Below are 22,336 nucleotides of genomic sequence, written 5' to 3'. Positions count from 1 at the left end.
CCAAGCCCTCCACGAGGACCTCTGCCACCCGGGGGTCATTCGATTTTTCCACTTCATCGAGACCCGCAACCTGCCCTACTCCATCGAGGAGGTCAGGACAGCCACCAGGAATTGCCAAATTTGCACGGAGTGCAAGCCGCACTTCTACAGGCCAGAGAAAGCGCACCTGATAAAGGCATCCTGTCCCTTTGAACGCCTCAGTATGGATTTCAAACGCCCCCTCCCCTCCACCGACCGCTTCCTGACGTACTTCCTGAACGTGATTGACGAGTACTCCCGGTTCCCATTCGCCATCCCCTGACATGACCGCAACCACCGTCATAAAAGCCCTCCATAGTATCTTTACGCTGTTCGGTTTACCCGCCTACATACACAGCGATAGGGGGTCCTCCTTTAAGAGCGACGAACTGCGTCATTTCCTGCTCAGCAAGGGCATTGCCTCGAGCAGGACGACCAGATACAACCCCCGGGGAAATTGACAGGCAGAGAGGGAGAATGGAACGGTCTGGAAGACCGTCCTATTGGTCCTACGGCCCATGAATCTCCCAGTCTCCCGCTGGCAGGAAGTCCTCCCGGATGCCCTCCACTCCATCCGGTCACTGCTCTATACCACGACCAACCAAACACCTCATGCACGTCGCCTTGTCTTCCCCAGGAAGTCCTCCTCTGGGACCTCGCTCCCGACCTGGCTGGCAGCTCCCGGACCCGTCCTGCTCCGAAAACACGTGTGGGTGCACAAATCGGACCCATTGATCGAGAGGGTCCATCATTCCACGCTAACCCTCAGTACGCCTATGTGGCGTACCCCGACGGCCAACAGGATACGGTCTCCCTACGGGACCTAGCGCCCACTGGATCCCCACACCACTGGATCCCCCGTGACTAGTCCCACCCTCCCTCCCACCAGCGCAACCCACAGCCGCCCCCTTCCCAGGTGGATCGGTTCTTCCACAGGCCCCGTCTAGGCCCTGCCCACCGGCGCACCCCACAGCCGCCCCCTTCCCAAGTCAGTCGGCCCTTCCACCAGCCACGTCAAGGGGTGATGAAGCTACCACAGAAGCCAAAACCACATTCCCGGAGTCACAGACACCCGAACCTCCACCGGCATCACCACCAAGGCTACAGCGATCGCAGAGGATGACCAGGGCCCCCGATCAACTAATTGCTTCCTTTTGAAATGTACATTACTGTTGTAAATAGTTAAGATGTAATGAGGCAAAACACTGTACGGAGGCATTACGTACCTTCATAACTGTAACTTCTACCACTTTTACCACGTGTAATACGAAGCCAGCACCCCCGCCGGACTCATTTTTTACAGGGGGTGAATGTGGTAGTCTGTGTTAGGAGGATTACGGTACCTAGTAATGCCGGAATACCATTGGTGGAGAATGTACTTGTTCCCATTAGTTAAGCTTGTATGTTAGCTCCGCCTTGCAAGGCGGGGTATAAGAGCCCGTGCCGCCCCAGCCGCTTTCTTCTGTACCTGCGCAGCTGGGGGAAACATCTGGTGTATTAAAGCCTTCAAATGTCCCCAATCTCGTTTCTGAGGTTATTGATCGTGCATCACTTATAAAAAGCTGGATGAGCCTAAATTAATTATGAGAACTGACAGGGAGGAACTGAAGGAGATCAATATTAGTAGAGAAATTGTGTTGGGGAAATAGATGGAATTGAAGGCTGATAAATTCCCAGGGCCTGATAATCTGCAACCCAAAGTACTTAAAGAAGTGGCTCGAGAAATAGTGGATGCATTGGTGCTCATCTTCCAGGATTCTACAGACTCAGGAACAATTCTTGCAGATTGGAGGGTGGATTATGTAACTCCACTATTTAAAAAAGGGAGGGAGAGAGAAAACAGGGAATTATAGACCAGGAAGCCTGATGTAGGAAGTGGGGAAAATTGTTGAATCCATAATCAAGATTTTATAGCTGAGCGCTTAGAAAACAGTGGCAGGATTGGACAGATTCAGCATGGATTTATGAAGGGAAACTTCAATTTTGAGGATGTAACTAGTAGAATTGATTTTTAAAAAAAATTTAGTGTACTAAATTCATCTTTTCCAATGAAGGGGCAATTTAGTGTGGCCAATCCACCTCCCCTGCACATCTTTAGGTTGTGGGGGAGAAACCCACACAAACACGGGGAGAATGTGCAAACTCCACACGGACAGTGACCCAGAGCCGGGATCGAACCTGGGACCTCGGTGCCGTGAGACAGCAGTGCTAACCACTGATACATTTACATTGTATCCAACCTTGTGCAAAACCTATCATGGGAGCGTTTGATGGGCCAATGTAGAGGACCACTCCTCCACCCTATCCCCGTAACCCCACCTAACCATTGGACACTCAGGGGAAATCTTTTAGAATGGCCAATCCACCTAACCTGTGCATCTTTGGACTGTGGGAGGAAACCGGAGCACCCGGAGGAAACCCACGCAGACACGGGGAGAAAGTGCAAACTCTACACAGTCACCCAAGGCTGGAATGAACCCCCCTCCCTCTGATCTCCAGTCAGCCTCTGTACGAATGAAAAGAGCCCCAGTTTCTCTAATCTCTCCTGGAAACTAAAGCCTCTCTTCCCTGGGATCATCTCAGTGAATCTCTTCTACACCCTCTCCATGGCCTTCACATCCTTCCTGGTGTAAAATCCCCAAAACCTGATCTAATATTTGAACTGCAGTCTAACCAATGATTGTACAGATTTACATGACCTCTGTCCTTTTTGTACCCCACACCCAGAATTATAAAACCTTGGATCCCATGTGTTTTTTAGACACTTTATCAACTTGTCCTCCCACATTTAAAAGTTTGTGTATCTGAAACTCCTTTTAGGGTTTTGGAGACATTAACATAACATGGCTGAAATACATTGACATCCAATGTCTGATATAATGTGTGTTATGGGAGAGAGAAGTTTAGTCTGAGTTAGAAACTCAAGCAGGCGCTTCACTGCAGACAGATCACCATGGAAACGCTGATAAGCCATTCCTTCACTGCAGACAGGTCACCGTGGAAACGCTGATAAGACATTCCATTCCACAGAATCGACTCATTGGAAACTCTAATCAGATCGGTGGGAGGACAGAGTTTGTCTGTTATTAACCGCAACATAAACTTAAACCAGAGTGAGCAATAGAACAGATTAGAACATAGAACATTACAGCGCAGTACAAGCCCTTCGGCCCTCGATATTGCGCTGACCTGTGAAACCACTCTAAAGCCCATCTACACTGTTCCCTTATCGTCCATATGTCTATCCAATGACCATTTGAATGCCCTTAGTGTTGGCGAGTCCACTACTGTTGCAGGCAGGGCATTCCACGCCCTTACTACTCTCTGAGTAAAGAACCTACCCCTGACATCTGTCTTATATCTATCTCCCCTCAATTTAAAGCTATGTCCCCTCGTGCTAAACATCACCATCCGAGGAAAAAGGCTCTCACTGTCCACCCTATCCAATCCTCTGATCATCTTATATGCCTCAATTAAGTCACCTCTTAACCTTCTTCTCTCTAACGAAAACAGCCTCAAGTCCCTCAGCCTTTCCTCATAAGATCTTCCCTCCATACCAGGCAACATTCTGGTAAATCTCCTCTGCACCCTTTCCAATGCTTCCACATCCTTCCTATAATGTGGCGACCAGAATTGCATGCAATACTCCAAATGCGGCCGCACCAGAGTTTTGTACAGCTGCAACATGACCCCATGGCTCCGAAACTCAATCCCTCTACCAATAAAAGCTAACACACCGTACGCCTTCTTAACCACCCTCTCAACCTGGGTGGCAACTTTCAGGGATCTATGTACATGGACACCGAGATCTCTCTGCTCATCCACATGGCCAAGAATCTTACCATTAGCCCAGTACTCTGTCTTCCTGTTATTCCTTCCAAAATGAATCACCTCACACTTTTCTGCATTCAACTGCATTTGCCACCTCTCAGCCCAGCGCTGCAGCTTATCTATGTCCCTCTGTAACTTGTAACATCCTTCCGCACTGTCCACAACTCCACCGACTTTAGTGTCATCTGCAAATTTACTCAGCCATCCTTCTACTCCCTCCTCCAGGACATTTATAAAAATGACAAACAGCAGTGGCCCCAAAACAGATCCTTGCGGTACACCACTAGTAACTGAACTCCAGTCTGAACATTTCCCATCAACCACCACCCTTTGTCTTCTTCCAGCTAGCCAATTTCTGATCCAAACTGCTAAATCACCCTGAATCCCATGCCTCCGTATTTTCTGCAGTAGCCTACCGTGGGGAACCTTATCAAATGCTTTGCTGAAATCCATAAACACCACATCAACTGTTTACCCTCATCCACCTGTTTGGTCACCTTCTCAAAGAACTCAATAAGGTTTGTGAGGCACGACCTACCCTTCACAAAACCGTGTTGACTATCTCTAATCAAATTATTCCTTTCTAGATGATTATACATCCTATCTCTTATAAATCTTTCCAAGATTTTGCCCACAACAGAAGTAAGGCTCACTGGTCTATAGTTACCTGGGTTGTCTCGACTCCCCTTCTTGAACAAGGGGACAACATTTGCTAGCCTCCAGTCTTCTGGCACTATTCCTGTAGACAAAGATGACTTAAATATGAAAGCCAAAGGCTCAGCAATCTCCTCCCTAGCTTCCCAGAGAATTGTAGGATAAATCCCATCCGGCCCAGGGGACGTATCTATTTTCACACTTTCCAGAATTGCAAACACCTCCTCCTTATGAACCTCAAGCCCTTCTAGTCTAGTAGCCTGAATATCAGTATTCTCCTCGACAACATTGTCTTTTTCCTGTGTGAATACTGATGAAAAATATTCATTTAGCACCTCTCCTATCTCCTCGGACTCCAAACACAACCTCCCACTACTGTCCTTGACTGGCCCGACACTTACCCTAGTCATTCGTTTATTCCTGACATATCTATAGAAAGCTTTAGGATTATCCTTGATCCTACCTGCCAAAGTCTTCTCATGTCCCCTCCTGGCTCTTCTTAGCTCTCTCTTTAGGTCCTTCCTAGCTAACTTGTAACTCTCGAGCGCCCTAACTGAACCTTCATGTCTCATCTTTACATAAGCCTCCTTCTTCCTCTTGACAAGTGTTTCGACTGCTTTAGTAAACCACGGTTCCCTTGCTCGACCACTTCCTCCCTGCCTGACAGGTACATACTTTTTAAAAATATATATTTTTTTATTCTACATTTTCACATTTTCCTTCAAAAATTTACATTATAAATTTAGGAGTAAATGGTAACAAATACCAAATCAATCCCCTTAACAATACCAATGATCCCATCCTCCCACCACCCCAAACAACGGCCCACCTGTCAATATATGCATCCAATAAACCAAACCGTCCCACGGTGGAAACAAAAAACAAAGGAGAAAAAGGAGTCCGGGACCGCCCATGGTCACCACTGACCTATGGAGCCCACTCCCCCCCCCCCCCCACACTCAACGCCATCCAGCCTCTGAAAGAGTACCGTACATGATACCCAAGAGTTGTACACCCCCCCCCCCCCCCCCAAGTCTTCAGCTCCTCCCGTCCACTGCCTCTTGTAAAACTCCTCCTCCCAACCTCTGTTCCTTCCCCCCAACTTTCCACCCCGGCTAAACCACTCGGACCCTGCTCTGCCAGGCTCCAATGGCCGCAACCCATCCCCCCACCTCACTCCCGTTCACTGGCCGGCTTAAACCGGCCAGCGTGGAGGTCCCCGCCCGGGTCCCTTTCCCGGCCCTAGGAAAGCTCAGAGATCCCCTTTGAGCACACAAACCCCGCATATCCACCTACACCCCAAAGAGCCCTCATTTCGAGTGAAAGTCCCATCCCTTCCCTTGTCCAAATATATACAACATTGGCTCCTTTAGCCCCTACACTCGCACGCAGTGAAACAAGAAAGAAGAAAATACAGTCATGAGGTTACATCGGCACATGGCCATTTCTCAATTTGTCAGTTCTGCCACAGTCCTTCTGCCTTCGCAAACTCCTCCGCTGCTTCCGCCGTTCCAAAATAAAAGTGCCTGAGCTTATAAGTCACCCTCAGCTTCGCTGGATATACAATGCCGCACTGCACCTTGCTAATGTACAGTGCCCTCTTCACCCAGTTGAAGGCAGCCCGCCTCCTCGCCAGTTCCTCCGTTATGTCCTGGTATACACGTATACCAGCTCCAGCCCACTGCACCACCCGCTTCTGCTTGGCCCAGCTCAGGACCTTCTCCTTCACACTGCACCTACGGAAGCACAGAGTCACTGCCCTTGGCGGCTCACTCGCCTTTGGTACAGGCCTCCACGACCAATGAGCCCGATCCAGTTCATATCGGGAGGGATCCTCCCCCTCCCCCAATTGTTTTGCCAGCTTCACGGCAAAATACTCAGTCGGCTTTGGTCCTTCAACTCCTTCGGGCAGCCCCATAATCCTCAAATTCTGTCGCCTGGATCTTTTTTCCAGGTCTTCCATTTTTCCTCGCAGATCCTTGTTAATGTCCATCACCTTCCGCATCTCCGTCCCCATCGAGGCAAGTTGATCACCGTGCTGCAATGTCTCCTCCACTTCCTTCAGCGCCTCCCCTTGCTCTCGCACATCCGCCACTGCACTCGCCACCGCCGTCATCACCGGGGAAATCGCCTCCTCCACCAGCGCACTCAAAACCTCCCTCATCTCCTTCCGCACTGTCTCCATGCATTTTGCAAACTGCCTTTCGAATTCCACAGCCATCACCTTAGTTATTTCTTCAGCTGTAAGCAATGTGGCCTCCCCTTGGTCCTCCAGCCTCCATTTTCTTTACTGACCCCGCGGTGACCTTTCCACTCCCCGACGGACTTTCAGCTGCTTTTTTCACGGCCGTTTTTTTGCTGGTCTTCGACATTCCTCCCCTCTGTGCTGTCTCCCGACTTTTACTGCCTTCGCTGGCCCTAGGACCGGGCGTTAACCCCCGACAATGCCGTTCCCGAACGGGAGCCCTCCAACACGCGGCTGCCTCCCGCCCGCCGTCACCGGAAGTTCGTGACAGGTCCATACTTAACAAGGACACGCAGTAGCTGTTCCTTGAACAAGCTCCACATTTCCATTGTGCCCAACCCCTGCAGTTTTCCTCTCCATCCGATGCATCCTAAGTCTTGCCTCTTCGCATCATAATTGCCTTTCCCCCAGATATAACTCTTGCCCTGCGGTATATACCTATCCCTTTCCATCACTGAAGTAAACGTAATCGAATTGTGGTCACTATCACCAAAGTGCTCACCTACTTCCAAATCGAACACCTGTCCTGGTTCATTACCCAGTACCAAATCCAATATGGCCTCGCCTCTCGTTGGCCTATCTACATACTGTGTCAGGAAACCCTCCTGCACACATTGGACAAAAACGGACCCATCTAAAGTACTCGAACAGAGTTTCCAGTCAATATTTGGAAAGTTAAAGTCCCCCATAACAACTACCCTGTTGCTTTCGCTCCTATCCAGAATCACCTTTGCAATCCTTTCCTCTACATCTCTGGAACTTTTCGGAGGCCTATAGAAAACCCCTAACAGGGTGACCTCTCCTTTCCTGTTTCTAACCTCAGCCCATACTACCTCAGTAGACGAGTCCTCATCAAACGTCCTTTCTGCCACCGTAATACTGTCCTTGACTAACAATGCCACCCCTCCCCCTCTTTTACCACCTTCCCTGAGCTTACTGAAATATCTAAACCCCGGCTCCTGCGACAACCATTCCTGTCCCTGCTCTATCCGTGGCTCCGAAATGGCAACAACATTGAAGTCCCAGGTACCAACCCATGTCACAAGTTCACCCACCTTATTCCGGATGCTCCTGGCATTGAAGAAGACACACTTTAAACCACCTTCCTGCAACTTTGAAACCTGACTCATGACCTCACTGCTCTTAAATTCTGATGCATGATGTTTACAGCTACAATAATGGAACTATCAGAAATAATAGAATTAACAGGCAGGGTAGTTAATAGAGAATGAGGAAATTACTGAAGTAACATAACTGCTGGGAACCTGGAATGTTTCCTTGTAAATCACAGATTAGAGAAATTCCTGCTGTCTTTTCCGCACTTGCTGCATGAACTGTGTTCCGTACTGGGCACCAAACCTCAGGAAAGATACATTGCACTTGGTAACAGTCCTGCACAGATTGACCATGAAGAAGTGAGGCTGGTTAGCTGAGTGAATCCATTCCCACACACGGAGAACATCAACGTTCACTCCTCAGTGTGAACAGGTCGATTAATCTCCAAGTCTGACTAAATCTTATTTCACAGTCCCCAGATTTCCAAAGCTTCTCCCAGCGAGACTACATATCGTTTGAAAGGTCAGACCATCAGCTAAAACATCATCTACATTCAGACCACGTGAACTGTTTCTCCCCACATTGAACAGGGCTCTTTGCTTCCATGGTTAAAGGCTGACGATGTTCATGGCCACGGAGGAATTTGACAACATGAATGCAAATTTTATAATGGAGGCTTTGCTTAATCAGAGCCAGTGTAGGTCAGTGAGCACAGGGGTGATGGTGAACAGGACTTGGTGAACAGGACTTGGTGTGAGAAAATACACGTCCAGCAGAATTTTGGATGAGCTCATGTTTCCATGTGGAGTGAATGGGAGAGGCTGGACAGGAATGTCTTGGAATCAAGTCTAAAGGTAACAGGGGCATGGATGAGGGTTTCAGCAGCAGATGACATTATGGAGATTGAAATATCTGATATTAGTGATGGTGTGGATATGGGGTCAGAAACTCATCCTGGGGTCAGATCTGACACAGAGATTGTGCAGAGTGTGGTTCAGCCTCAGACAGTTCCCAGGGAGAGGGATGGACTCGGGAGTTAGGGAACGGAATTTCGAATGGTGACTGAAGACAATGGCTTTGGTCTTTCCAATTTTTAATTGAAGGAAATTTCTGCTCATCCAGTACTGGATGTGGGATAAGCAGTTTGATAATTTAGTAACAGTGGAGGAATGGATGGGGGTGAGGGAGAGCTGGGTGTTGTCAGTGTACATGTGAAAACTAACACGGTGCTTTGGGATGATGTCCCCTAGTGGCAGCGTGTAGTTGAGAAATAGGAGTGGCTGAGGATAGATCCTTGGGGAACACCGAGTACAAGGACTTGGAGAGGAAAGGGAGATTTTGATGTGGTAGTTTGCACTGATGGTGGGTTAAATATTGTTTTCGGATGGGTGATGATGGTGCATTTAAAGATGAGCGACAGGACCAAGAGACAGAACTATTTACAATATCACACAACATGGAGAAGTTGAATGGTCAGTAGTTTTGTGAGAATGTGGTTAAATAATAATAATCAAACAATCTTTATTAGTGTCACAAGTAGGCTTACATTAACACTGCAATGAGGTTACTGTGAAAATCCCCTCGTGGCCACACCCCGGCATTGGGGTACACAGAGGGAGAATTCAGAATGTCCAATTCACCCAACAAGCATGTCTTTCAGGACTTGTTGGAGGAAACCAGAGCACCCGGAGGAAACCTACACAGACACGGGGAGAACGCACAGACTCTGCACAGACAGTGACCCAAGCCGGGAATCGAACCCAGGACCCTGGCGCAGGAGGCAGGTCGAATGGACAAGATGAGCTCTGAGGAAGATAGATGGTATGAGAGAAACTAGGGAAAGATGAGTTCAGAGCTCAGACCATGTGGAATTTTAGAGACAGTTTGGCCCAGTGGAAGAAGGGAAAGCAGCAGAGGCAGCTGATCTGACTGTCTCAATTTCAGTGAGTAAGAAGCTTCATGAACTCCACACACTTGAGGTGAGGATGGAGGAGACAGGGGAGAGAGAGAGACCTTCAGACGGAACTAATTTGTGATGGGATGTTAAAAGATTCGAAACACACTTGTGTTAAATAATTGACTTTTATCCAGAATATTATCCCTTATAACTGGATTAGCGTTTATAAATATGAGTCAAACCCGAGTCCAATGAACATGGTTCAGTCCTGGATGTGATTCACAGCAAAGTCCAATCACAGCAGTTACTTGTGAACCCGCTGGTGTCTCAGCCGGTTGCCTGAGTGAATGAATCCCTTTCCACACTGGGAGCAGGTGAATGGTCTCTCCCCAGTGTGAATCCGCTGGTGTAGAGTGAGTTGAGATGATCTTATGAACCCAGTCCCACAGTCGGAGCACCTGAAATGAAAAATGAAATGAAAATCGCTTATTGTCACAAGTAGGCTTCAATTAAGTTACCGTGAAAAGCCCCTAGTCGCCACATTCCGGCGCCTGTTCGAGGAGGCTGGTATGGGAATTGAACCGTGCTGCTGGCCTGCCTTGGTCTGCTTTAAAAGCCAGCTATTTAGCCCAGTGTGCTAAACCAGCCCCTAATGGTTTCTTGTCAGTGTGAACATGTTGATGGGACACCAGTTCCCCGGAACTTTTAAAGCACTTCCCACAGTCGAGGCATTTGAACGGTCTTCCATCAGTGTGAACTCTTTGAAGGGACACCTGATCCCGTGAACTTTTAAAGCACATCCCGCATTTAAAAGGTCTCTCATCATTGTGAATCTGCTGGTGTGTCAGCAGTTGGGATTAATGAGTGAATCCCTTCCCACACTCGGGGCAGGTGAAAGGCCTTTCCCCAGTGTGAACTCACTGGTGCATCAACAGGCTGTATGTCTGAGTGAATCCACGCCCACACTCGGGGCAGATGAAAGGTTTCTCTCCAGTGTGAATGTGTCGATGGGTTACCAGGTCAGATGGGTAATTGAACACCTTGCCACAATCCCCACATTTCCATGGTTTCTCCCTGCTGTGACTGCGCTTGTGCTTTGACAGACCAGATAATCGGCTGAAGCTTCGTCCACACACAGAACACGTGTACGGTTTCTCCCCACTGTGAACTGTGCTTTTTTTCTTCCATGTTCAAAATCTAATGATATTCAGGTTGCGATCAGTTACACGACTGTCAGATTTTGATGTGGCGCTTGGTTGGAGTTTCCCAATTGCACATCCTTCCCTGCTGATACCCTGTGAAATTGAGTTAAAACAGAAAAAAGGGAGTGAGAGAGCTCCCACAAAACACAAAGACAGGTTGTGAAATTGAGCTGAATGAATCTGGTAACTTGTGGGGCCGGCACTGGGAAAAAGTGACCACGAAAACTGTTGAAACTTTTTGAACCAGTTTGTTAATGTCCTTCAGGGAAGGGAACCTGCCACCCAGCCTGAGCCCACACAAGATTCAGGCCTCTGCAAGAACACAAGAAATAGGAGCAGAAGTAGACCATTCAGCCCGTCAAACCTGCTCTGCCATTGAACACGATTGTGGCTGATCTCAGTCTTCAATTCTACTTTCCCGTGAGCTCTCTGCGTCCTTTCACTTCCTGAGAGACCAAAAATCTCACCATCTCAGCCTTATATATATTCACTGATGGTCACAGTAACTTCATTGCAGTGTTAATGTAAGCCTACTTGTGACAATAATGATTATTATTATCATCCTCAACCCTCTGGGCTAGAGAACCTTGTGAGAAACAGAGTGAGAGAGAAAGAGAGTGAGTAGTAGGGGAGAGAGAATCAAAAAGATTGATGGAAAGGGAGAGAGAGTGAGAACGGAGTGAGGGTAACAGGAAGCAATGGACCAGCAACTGAATCACAATTTGACAGAATCTCCTAAACCCTTAACCTCCACCACCTGGATGGAGCAGGGCAGCAGATGTATGTGAACATCACCACCTGCAAGTTGCTTTCCAAGACACACACTGTCTGATCTTGTCTGACATCCAGTGCTGGATGAGCAGAACTTTCCTCCATTTAAATATTGACAAGACTGAACCCATTCCCTTTCATCCCCGCTACAAACTCCAGTCCCTTGCCACCAATTCCATCCCTGTCCAATGTCTGAGGCTGAAGCTGACTGTTCACAACCATGGTGAAATATTTCACCCCAGATGAGCTCTTGACCACAGATCTACATCATCACCAAGATTGCCGATTTCCACCTCAGGAACACAGCTCGACTCCACCTTAGTCTCTGTTCATCTGCTGCAGAAACCATCATCCATTCTTCTGTTACCACTTAACCAAATTATTCCAACGCACTCGCAGCTGGACTGCAACATTAAACAACCCCCTCCATCCCATCCCAAACTCTGCTACCCATGTGCTTACTCACACCAGCCCCTGTGCCCACTGATCTACAAACGCTTCCTTTGAAAAGGCACAAAAAGTTTAAATTTCTCATTCTTTTACTCCATGGTAATGATCATCCTGATCACTGTAATCTCCTCCACACACACCCCTTTGAGATCTCTGCACTCATTTAATTCCAGCCACTTCAGCATTCCCGATTTTAATCGCACCACCGTTACCAAGGCCTCAATTTCTGGAATTTCCTCCTTAAAACTCTCTGACTCACTTTCCTCCGTTAAGATTGTCCTTAAAAGCTAATATCTCCTCTTGTGGCTCAGTGTCAATTGCTACTTTGTAACGTTTCTCTGAAAGTCTTAAGTCTTAAAAGTTTTATTCTGTTCAAGTCACAATATAAATTCGAATTATTGTCACAGCCCTGGATATATTCTGCCCCATGAATAGGAATTTGTAACTCAGAGTGAAACAATTTGATGGACATTCTGTCAGGAAGAAACGTTTCAAAAATGTTGCCCCCAACAATGATGGCGACTGAGCCTGAGCTCTGCTGCTCATGCCCCAATAAAGATGGTGGGTACGCATGCGCACTGTCGCTAGTGATCCAACTTAGGATGCCGATGGCGCATGCCCACTGCTGCAAGTAACCCACTATTGAGAAGGCGCATGCGCACGTCTGCCAGAGCCAAAGAAAGATGGTGTTTGCTTCACCTTGTCTGCGAGAAAGCTGCAGCTCCCGCTCAGATCCCCAGGTACCGGGAGGTTATTTTTCCGGATTTTCGGTTAAGATAAAACGAAGCGTGTCTAACGACCCGCCTGATCCAGCTCTCCCTCCGTCCCGCCATTCCCACCTTCACGGATTGTGGATCCGAGAAAGAACTTTTTCTTTGTCGCCATTAATCACACTGCGTATGCTTCACTCAGCCCAGTCCCGCCTCCACATTCACGCTGATTGGTTGGAGGACCAGTCACTCCCGACCGGTCCTCTGGACCCGCCCACTCTTTGCCAATTGGTCAGTGCTGCCGTCAATCACTCCGCGCATTGTGAGGTGTCAGGTGAGAGGTCGGGGGCGGGGTTTACAAACCCCAGTGGGGCCCCAGAGCAGAATGTGAAACAAGAACATTCTCCACTCTCACTATCCGCCGCTTTCTCTCCACAAACAACCTCAGAGAGAATTCTTCGAGACAGGATCTACTCCCATTTGGAAGCAAGTTGACGTATTAGCGAGAGTCAGCCCGGTTTTGTGAAGGGGAGGTCGTGTCTCACTAACTTAATAGAGTTTTTTGAGGAGGTCACAAAGATGATTGATGCAGGTAGGGCAGTGGATGTTGCCTATATGGACGTCAGTAAGACGTTTGACAAGGTCCCTCATGGCAGACTGGTACAAAAGGTGAAGTCACATGGGATCAGGGGTGAGCTGGCAAGGTGGATACAGAACTGGCTAGGTCATAGAAGGCAGAGAGTAGCACTGGAAGGGTGCTTTTCTGATTGGAGGACTGTGACTAGTGGTGTTCCGCAGGGATCAGTGTTGGGACCTTTGCTGTTCGTAGTATATATAAATGATTTGGAGGAAAATGTAACTGGTCTAATTAGTAAGTTTGTGGACGACACAAAGGTTGTTGGAATTGCGGATAGCGATGAGGACTGAAATGAAATGAAAATCGCTTATTGTCACAAGTAGGCTTCAAATAAAGTTACTGTGAAAAGCCCCTAGTTGCCACATTCCGGCACCAGTTCATGGAGGCTGTTACGGGAATCGAACCGTGCTGCTGGTCTGCCTCGGTCTGCTTTCAAAGCCAGTGATTTAGCCCTGTGCTAAACAGCCCCAGTGTCAGAGGATACAGCAAGATTTAAATTGTTTGGAGACTTGGGCGGAGAGATGGCAGGTGGAGTTTAATCCGGACAAATGTGAGGTAATACATTTTGGAAGATCTAATATAGGGAATTTACAGTGAATGGTAGAAACTCTCAAGAGTATTGACAGTCAGAGAGATCTAGGTGTACAGGTCCACAGGTCACTGAAAGGCGTAACACAGGTGGAGAAGGTAGTCAAGAAGGCATACGGCATGCTTCCTTCATTGGCCGGGGCAGTGAGTATAAAAATTGGCAAGTCGTGCTGCAGCTGTATAGAACTTTAGTTAGGCCACACTTGGAGTATAGTGTTCAATTCTGGTTGCCACACTCCAGAAGGATGTGGAGGCTTTAGAGAGGGTGCAGAAGAGATTTTCCAGAATGTTGTCTGGCATGGAGGGCATCAGCTATGATGAGCGGTTGAATAAACTCGGTTTGTTCTCACTGGAACGACGGAGGTTGAGGGGCGGCCTGATAGAGGTCTACAAAATTATGAGGGGTATAGACAGAGTGGATAGTCAGAGACCTTTTCGCAGGGTAGAGGGGTCAATTACTGGGGGGGCATAGGTTTAAGGTGCGAGGGGCAAGGTTAGAGGAGATGTACGAGGCAAGTATTTTTACAGAGGGTAGTGGGTGCCTGGAACTCGCTGCCGTAGGAGGTGGAGGAAGCAGGGAGGATACTGACGTTCAAGGGGCATCTTGACAAATACATGAATAGGATAGGAATAGAGGATTATGGACACCGGAAGGTAGAAGATTTTAGTTTAGACAGGCAGCATGGTCGGCGCAGGCTTAGAGGGCCGAAGGGCCTGTTCCTGTGCTGTACTTTTCTTTGTAATAAACAAGGTAATATCTCACAGGGCTGAGAGGTAATATATTAGTTTGGATAGAGGATTGGCTAACCGACAGACAGCAGAGAGTGGGGATTAGATTATATTGGATTTAGATTAGAATTAGATTTATCCACACATGTACCGAGGTACAGTGAAAATTATTGTTCTGGGTACAGTCCAGGCAGAATGTTCCATGCACGAAAATCATAGGACATACGATAAATACAAAATGTAAATACATAGATATAGATATCGGATGAAGCATAAGGAGTGTAGAACTACTCAGTAGAGAAGACCATAAGACATAGGAGCGGAAGTAAGGCCATTCGGCCCATCGAGTCCACTCCGCCATTCAATCATGGCTGATTTCAACTCCATTTACCCACTCTCTCTCCATAGCCCTTAATTCCTCGAGAAATCAAGAATTTATCAACTTCTGTCTTAAAGATACTCAACGTCCCGGCCTCCACCGCCCTCTGTGGCAATGAATTCCACAGACCCAACACTCACTGGCTGAAGAAATTTCTCCTCATCTCTGTTCTAAAGTGACTCCCTTTTATTCTAAGGCTGTGCCCCCGGGTCCTAGTCTCCCCTGCTAATGGAAACAACTTCCCTACATCCACCCTATCTGAGCCATTCATTATCTTGTAAGTTTCTATTAGATCTCCCCTCAACCTCCTAAACTCCAATGAATATAATCCCAGGATCCTCAGACGTTCACCGTATGTTAGGCCTACCATTCCTGGGATCATCCGTGTGAATCTCCGCTTGGACCCGCTCCAGTGCCAGTATGTCCTTCCTGAGGTGTGGGGCCCAAAATTGCTCACAGTATTCTAAATGGGGCCTAACTAATGCTTTATAAAGCTTCAGAAGTACATCCCTGCTTTTATATTCCAAGCCTCTTGAGATGAATGACAACATTGCATTTGCTTTCTTAATTACGGACTCAACCTGCAAGTTTACCTTTAGAGAATCCTGGACTAGGACTCCCAAGTCCCTTTGCACTTCAGCATTATGAATTTTGTCACCGTTTAGAAAATAGTCCATGCCTCTATTCTTTTTTCCAAAGTGCAAGACCTCGCACTTGCCCACGTTGAATTTCATCAGCCATTTCTTGGACCACTCTCCTAAACTGTCCAAATCTTTCTGCAGCCTCCCCACCTCCTCCATACTACCTGCCCCTCCACCAATCTTTGTATAATTGGCAAACTTAGCCAGAATGCCCCCAGTCCCGTCATCTAGATTGTTAATATATAAAGAGAACAGTTGTGGCCCCAACACTGAACCCTGCGGGACACCACTCGTCACCGGTTGCCATTCCGAAAAAGAACCCTTTATCCCAACTCTCTGCCTTCTGCCTGACAGCCAATCGTCAATCCATGTTAGTACCATGCCTCGAATACCATGGGCCCTGATTTTACTCAGCAGTCTCCCGTGAGGCACCTTATCAAAGGCCTTTTGGAAGTCAAGATAGATAACATCCATTGGCTCTCCTTGGTCTAACCTATTTGTTATCTCTTCAAAGAACTCTAACAGGTTTGTCAGGCACGACCTCCCCTTATTAAATCCATGCTGACTTGTCTTAATCTGACCCTGCACTTCCAAGAATTTAGAAATCTCATCCTTAACAATGGATTCTAGAATCTTGCCAACAACCGAGGTTAGGCTAATTGGCCTATAATTTTCCATCTTTTTCCTTGTTCCCTTCTTGAACAGGGGGGTTACAACAGCGATTTTCCAATCCTCTGGGACTTTCCTGGACTCCAGTGACTTTTGAAAGCTCATAACTAACGCCTCCACTATTTCTTCAGCTATCTCCTTTAGAACTCTAGGATGTAGTCCATCTGGGCCCGGAGATTTATCAATTTTTAGACCTCTTAGTTTCTCTAGCACTTTCTCCTTTGTGATGGCTACCATATTCAACTCTGCCCCCTGACTCTCCGGGATTGGTGGGATATTACTCATGTCTTCTACTGTGAAGACTGACGCAAAGTACTTATTTAGTTCCTCAGCTATTTCCTTGTCTCCCATCACAAAATTACCAGCGTCATTTTGGAGCGGCCCAATGTCAACTTTTGCCTCCCGTTTGTTTTTAATGTATTTAAAGAAACTTTTACTATCATTCCTAATGTTACTGGCTAGCCTACCTTCATATTTGATCCTCTTTCCTTATTTCTCTCTTTGTTATCCTTTGTTTGTTTTTGTAGCCTTCCCAATCTTCTGACTTCCCACTACTCTTTGCCACATTATAGGCTTTCTCTTTTGCTTTGATGTATTCCCTAACTTCCTTTGTCAGCCATGGCTGCCTAATCCCCCCTCTGATAACCTTTCTTTTCTTTGGGATGAACCTCTGCACTGTGTCCTCAATTACTCCCAGAAACTCCTGTCATTGCTGTTCTACTGTCTTTCCCACTAGGCTCTGCTCCCAGTCGATTTTCGTCAGTTCCTCCCTCATGCCCCTTTAGTTACCTTTATTTAACTGTAACACCTTTACATCTGATTCTACCTTCTTTCTTTCAAATTGGAGATTGAATTCTACCATATTATGATCACTGTCTCCTAAGTGCTCCCTTACTTTAAGATCTTTAATCAAGTCTGGCTCATTACATAACACTAAGTCCAGAATGGCCTGTTCCCTCGTGGGCTCCATCACAAGCTGTTCCAAAAAGCCCTCCTGTAAACATTCAATGAATTCCCTTTCCTTGGGTCCACTGGCAGCATTATTTACCCAGTCCACCTGCATATTGAAGTCCCCCATGATCACTGTGACCTTGCCTTTCTGACATGCACTTTCTATTTCGTGGTGCATTTTGTGCCCCCGGTCCTGACCACTGTTAGGAGGCCTGTACATAACTCCCATTATGTTTTTTTTGCCTTTGTGGTTCCTCAACTCTACCCACACAGACTCCACATCATCTGACCCTATGTCATTTAGTGCTATTGATTTAATTTCATTCCTAGTTAACAAGGCAACCCCGCCCCCTCTGCCCACCTCCCTGTCTTTTCGATAGGTTGTGAATCCCTGGATGTTTAAATGCCAGTCCTGAACCCCCTGCAACCATGTCTCTGTGATGCCTACCACATCATACCTGCCAGTCACAATCTGGGCCACAAGCTCATCTACCTTGTTCCGTACACTGCGCGCATTTAAATATAGCACCTTTAATTCTCTATTGACCGTCCCAAGAAGATGCTTGGAGAGATCAGTTCAGTCCATAAGAGGCTCATTCAGGAGTCTGGTAACAGCACGGAAGTAGCTGTTTTTGAATCTGTTGGTGCGTGTTCTCAGACTTTTGTAGCTTCTGCCGATGGAAGAGAGAATAACACAGGTGTGAGGGGTCTTGGAGGGCTCGTCTGTCTTTTTCTGGTTGGCAAGCTGTATCTAGTGGTGTGCCACAGGGTTCGGTCCTCGGCCCCCAACTATTTACAGTCTAAATTAATGACTATGGGACAGATAGAATGTACGATTCATGATCTGGAAGAAGGAAGTGAAGGCACTGTTGCTAATTTTGCAGATGATACAAAGATCTGTAGAGGGACAAGTAGTATTGAGGAAGCAGGGGGGGCTGCAGAAGGATTTGGACAAGTTAGGAGAGTGGGCAATGAAGTGGCAAATGAAATACAATGTGGAAAAGTGTGAGGTTATGCACTTTGGAAGGAGGAATTTAGGCATAGACTATTTTCTAAATGGGGAAATGCTTTCGGAAATCAGAAGCACAAAGGTAATTGGGAGTCCTTGTTCATGATTCTCTTAAGGTTAATGTACAGGTTCAGTCAGCAGTTAAGAAGGCAAATGCAATGTTAGCATTCATGTCAAGAGAGCTAGAATACAAGACCAGGAATGTGCTTCTGAGGTTGTACCTGGTCAGACCTCATTTGGAGTATTCTGAGCAGTTTTGGGCCCTGTATCTGGGAAGGATGTGCTGGCCTTGGAAAGGGTCCAGAGGAGGTCACAAGAATGATCCCTGGAATGATGAGCTTGTCGTATGAGGAACGGTTGAGGATTCTGGGTCTGTTGGAGTTTAGAAGGATGAGGGGGGACCTTATTGAAACTTTAAGGATGCTGCGAGGCCTGGGTCGAGTGGACATGGAGAGGATGTTTCCACTTGTAGGAGAAACTAGAAGCAGAGGACACCATCTCAGACTAAAGGGACGATCGTTTAAAACCGAGATGAGGAGGAATTTCTTCAGCCAGAGGGTGGTGAATCTGTGGAACCCTTTGCTGCAGAAGGCAGTGGAGGCCAAATCACTGAGTGTCTTTAAGACAGGGATAGATAGGTTCTTGATTAATAAGGGGATCAGGGGTTATGGGGAGAAGGCAGGAGAATGGGGATGAGAAAATATCAGCCATGATTGATTGGCGGAGCAGACCCGATGGGCCGAGTGGACTAATTCTGCTCCTATGTCTTACAGTCTTTTGGTCTTCCGATAGCCAAATTTACAGCTAACACTGAAATGGGTGGGAAAGCAAGCTGCGATGAGGAAATGAGAAATAGGTGAGTGGGTCAAACTGTGTCAGATGGAATTTAACCTGCATAAGTGTGAGGTTATCCATTTTGCTCAGAGGAATAATAAAGCAACTTATTATCTAAATTAAGAGAAAGTTCAAAATGCTTTTGTACAGAGGGATCTGGGTGCCCTTGTGCACGGATCGCAGACAGTCTGCAGGTGCAGCAGGTAATAAGGAAGGCAAATGGAATGTTGGCGTTCATTGGTAATGGAATAGAGTATAAAGTAGGGCAGTGCTGTTGTAACTGTGTAGGGCGTTGGTGAGACCACATTGGGAGTGATGCAGATTTTGTCCCTTGGACAATGGCATAAATGCATTAGAGGCGGTTCAGAGAAGGTTCACTCGATTGATTGTCTTGTAAAGAGAGATTTGAGCAGTTTAGGCCAATACTCACTGGTGTTTAGAAGAATGAGAGGAGATATAATTGAGGTACATTAAATGCTAAAGGGGATTGACGGGGTAGACGTAGAGCGGATGTTTCCCCTTGTTGGACATTCTAGGAGGAGAGACCATCTTTTTAGCCTTGTCCTGCATGTTTTATTTCAAGGGGGCTGGGGTCTACACACAAAGTTGTGTTGCTGCACAAAACTGTACAAGCTTCCAGTGAGGCCACATTTAGAATAATGTGTACAGTCTTGGTCCCCTTATTTCAGGAAAGATATATTATCATTGGGGGTAGTACAGAAGAGGTTCACGAGGGTGATCCTGGGTTTGGAGGGACTGCCAAATGAGGAAAGAATTTCTTCTCCCAAACTGGTGAATCTTGGAATTATTTAGCCCAGGAAATGTGGAGGCCGAGTCCGTGATCAGTTGCAAGGCTGAGATCGATCTGTTTTTAATCAGTAGGGGAATTGAGGATTACTGAGGGAAGGTAGGAAAGTGGACTTAGTGAGAGTGAGATCAGCCGTGATCTTATTAAATGGTGGAGCAGCTCAAAGGACTGAACGGCTGACTCCTGTTCCTATTTCTTCGGGTCTGTTCTGTTTGTAGGTAAAGATTTCCAGTATCTGTGTGACTGGAGAAGTACTGAGATATATAAAATCCTGGTTAGACACCATCTGGACTGCTGTGATTTAAAAAAAAAAAGTTTCTTGTGATGTGATGCAGCCGGATAGGATGCTCTCTTTCGTACATCTGTAGAAGATTGTGAGAGTCGATGCGGACATGCCAAATTTCTTTAGCTTCCATAGGAAGTAGAGACGTTGTTGGGCTGTCTTCACTGTTGCATAAATGTAAGTGGACCAGGACAGACTGTTGGTAATGGTGACCCCCCAGGAACTTTAAGCTATCGACCATTCCCACTTCGGAGCCATTGATGTAGACGGGAGCGTGTGTCGTACTACACTTCCTGAAGTCGATGATCAGTTCCTTGGTTTTGCTGGCATTGAGAGAGAGGTTGTTTTCTGTCCACCAAGCAACCAAGTGATCTTTCTCCCTTCTGTAGTTTGACTCGTCGTTGTTTGAGGTACGATCCATCATATTCGTATCATTCGTAACTTATAGATAGAATTGGAGTTAAAGCTTGCCACACAGTCTTGTGTGTGTGTATACGGAGTACAGTAGAGGACTGAGCACACATCTTTGTGTGGCCCCGGTGTTGAGGACTATTGTGGAGGAGATGCTGTTACCTATCCTGACAGATTGCGGTCTGTTGGTGAGGAAGACAAGGATCCAGCTGCACAGGGAAGGGTCAAGTCCAAGATTGCAGAGTTTGGTTATTAGTTTTGTTGGGCTATTGGTGTTGAAGGCGGAGCTGTAGTCTATGAACAGCAGTCTGACGTAGGGTGTTGAACGAACACTTCACATTTGTCTTCACCCAAGAGTATGAGGAGGCAGATATGGAATTCAGGCAGAGACTGAAGTTCCTGAGCAAATTAACATCGGGAGTGACAAGGTATTGGAGGTGTTGGCAGGTTTAAAAGTGGACAAATCTGCACGTCCGGATGAGTTGTGCCCTAGACTGTTGTGGGAGGTGCGGGAGGAGATTGCAGGGGCTCTGACCCAAATTTTTAATTCCTCTCTGGCCACGGGGGAATTGCCAGAGGACTGGAGTTCAGCTAATGTGGCCCCACTGTTTAAGAAAGGTTGTAGAGATAAGCCAGGAAACTGCAGGCCAGTGAGTCTTGCGTCAGTGGTAGGGAAACTATGGGAGAGAATCTATCTCCACTTGCAGAGGCAGGATTTGATCAGGAATAGTCAGCATTTGTCAGAAGGAAGTCATGCTGACCAAATTTGATTGCATTTTTTGAGCAGGTGACGAGCTGTGTAGATGAAGGTAGTGCAGTTGATGCTGTTTACATGGACTTCAGCAAATCTTTGACAAGATCCCAATGGGAGACTTGGAAGACCATAAGACATAGGAGAAGAATTAGGCCGGGCAGCACGGTAATGCAGTGAGTAGCACTGCAGCCTCACGGCGCCGAGATCCCAGATTCGATCCCGGCTCTGGGTCACTCTCCGTGTGGAGTTTGCACTTTCTCCCGTGTTTGCGTGGGTTTCGCCCCCACAACACAAAGATGTGCAAGGTCGGGGGATTAAACACGCTAAATTGCCCCTGAATTGGAAAAAATGAATTGGATACTCTAAATTTATTTTTAAAAAGGAATTAGGCCATTCGGCCCATCGAGTCTGCTCCGCCATTCAATCATGGCTGATATGTTTCTCTTCTTCATTCTCCTGCCTTCTCCTTATTCACCGGATGCCCTTATTAATCAAGAACTATCTATCTCTGTCTTAGCGACACTCTGATTTGGACTGTTGCTCTTTTTAGCCTTAGTTTATTAGCTCTGATTACGTCACCTTTGGTCACGAGTCGCCAGGTATCTTTCTGATACCGCCACGTGGTTCAAGTTCAAGTTATGGTTAATAAGTCAGCACACCGCTTAGTAAGATTGAAATCAACGGTCATTTATTATATACAACAAGTAATGTTTATACAATAATCCTACTATCTATATAATAAACCTATCACTACTGGCCAATACTTAACTTTAGGAAGAGCCCACCAGGTCAGGGAAACGAATGGCTTA

At 46.9% G+C, this 22,336-nt stretch overlaps 1 protein-coding gene and 1 long non-coding RNA gene across 3 annotated transcripts in view; one reads left to right on the top strand and one right to left on the bottom strand.

Annotated features, from left to right (window-relative positions):
• Positions 1-22,336, top strand: part of LOC140418260 (uncharacterized) — a 112,787-nt gene that overhangs the window by 76,977 nt on the left and 13,474 nt on the right. The window contains exon 1 of one of the 2 annotated variants that reach the window (XR_011944901.1): positions 12,764-12,864. The exons of the other annotated variant lie outside the window; for it this stretch is intronic. The gene's annotated coding sequence lies outside the window, so the exon portion shown is untranslated. Of the gene's footprint in view, positions 1-12,763; positions 12,865-22,336 lie in introns of those variants that run through there. 2 annotated transcript variants of the gene reach the window in all.
• LOC140418269 (uncharacterized) lies at positions 9,301-13,080 on the bottom strand. Its single transcript, XR_011944902.1, has 2 exons — positions 12,824-13,080; positions 9,301-10,159 (listed from the first exon to the last, which is right to left on the bottom strand). It is a non-coding gene; the product is annotated as an uncharacterized lncRNA (long non-coding RNA).

Source organism: Scyliorhinus torazame, chromosome 5 (assembly GCF_047496885.1).
Source record: "Scyliorhinus torazame isolate Kashiwa2021f chromosome 5, sScyTor2.1, whole genome shotgun sequence".
In the NCBI taxonomy this organism is placed as follows: Eukaryota; Metazoa; Chordata; class Chondrichthyes; order Carcharhiniformes; family Scyliorhinidae; genus Scyliorhinus; species Scyliorhinus torazame.
The sequence above is the reverse complement of the archived record's forward strand: the minus strand, read 5'-3'. Positions and strand labels throughout refer to the sequence as shown.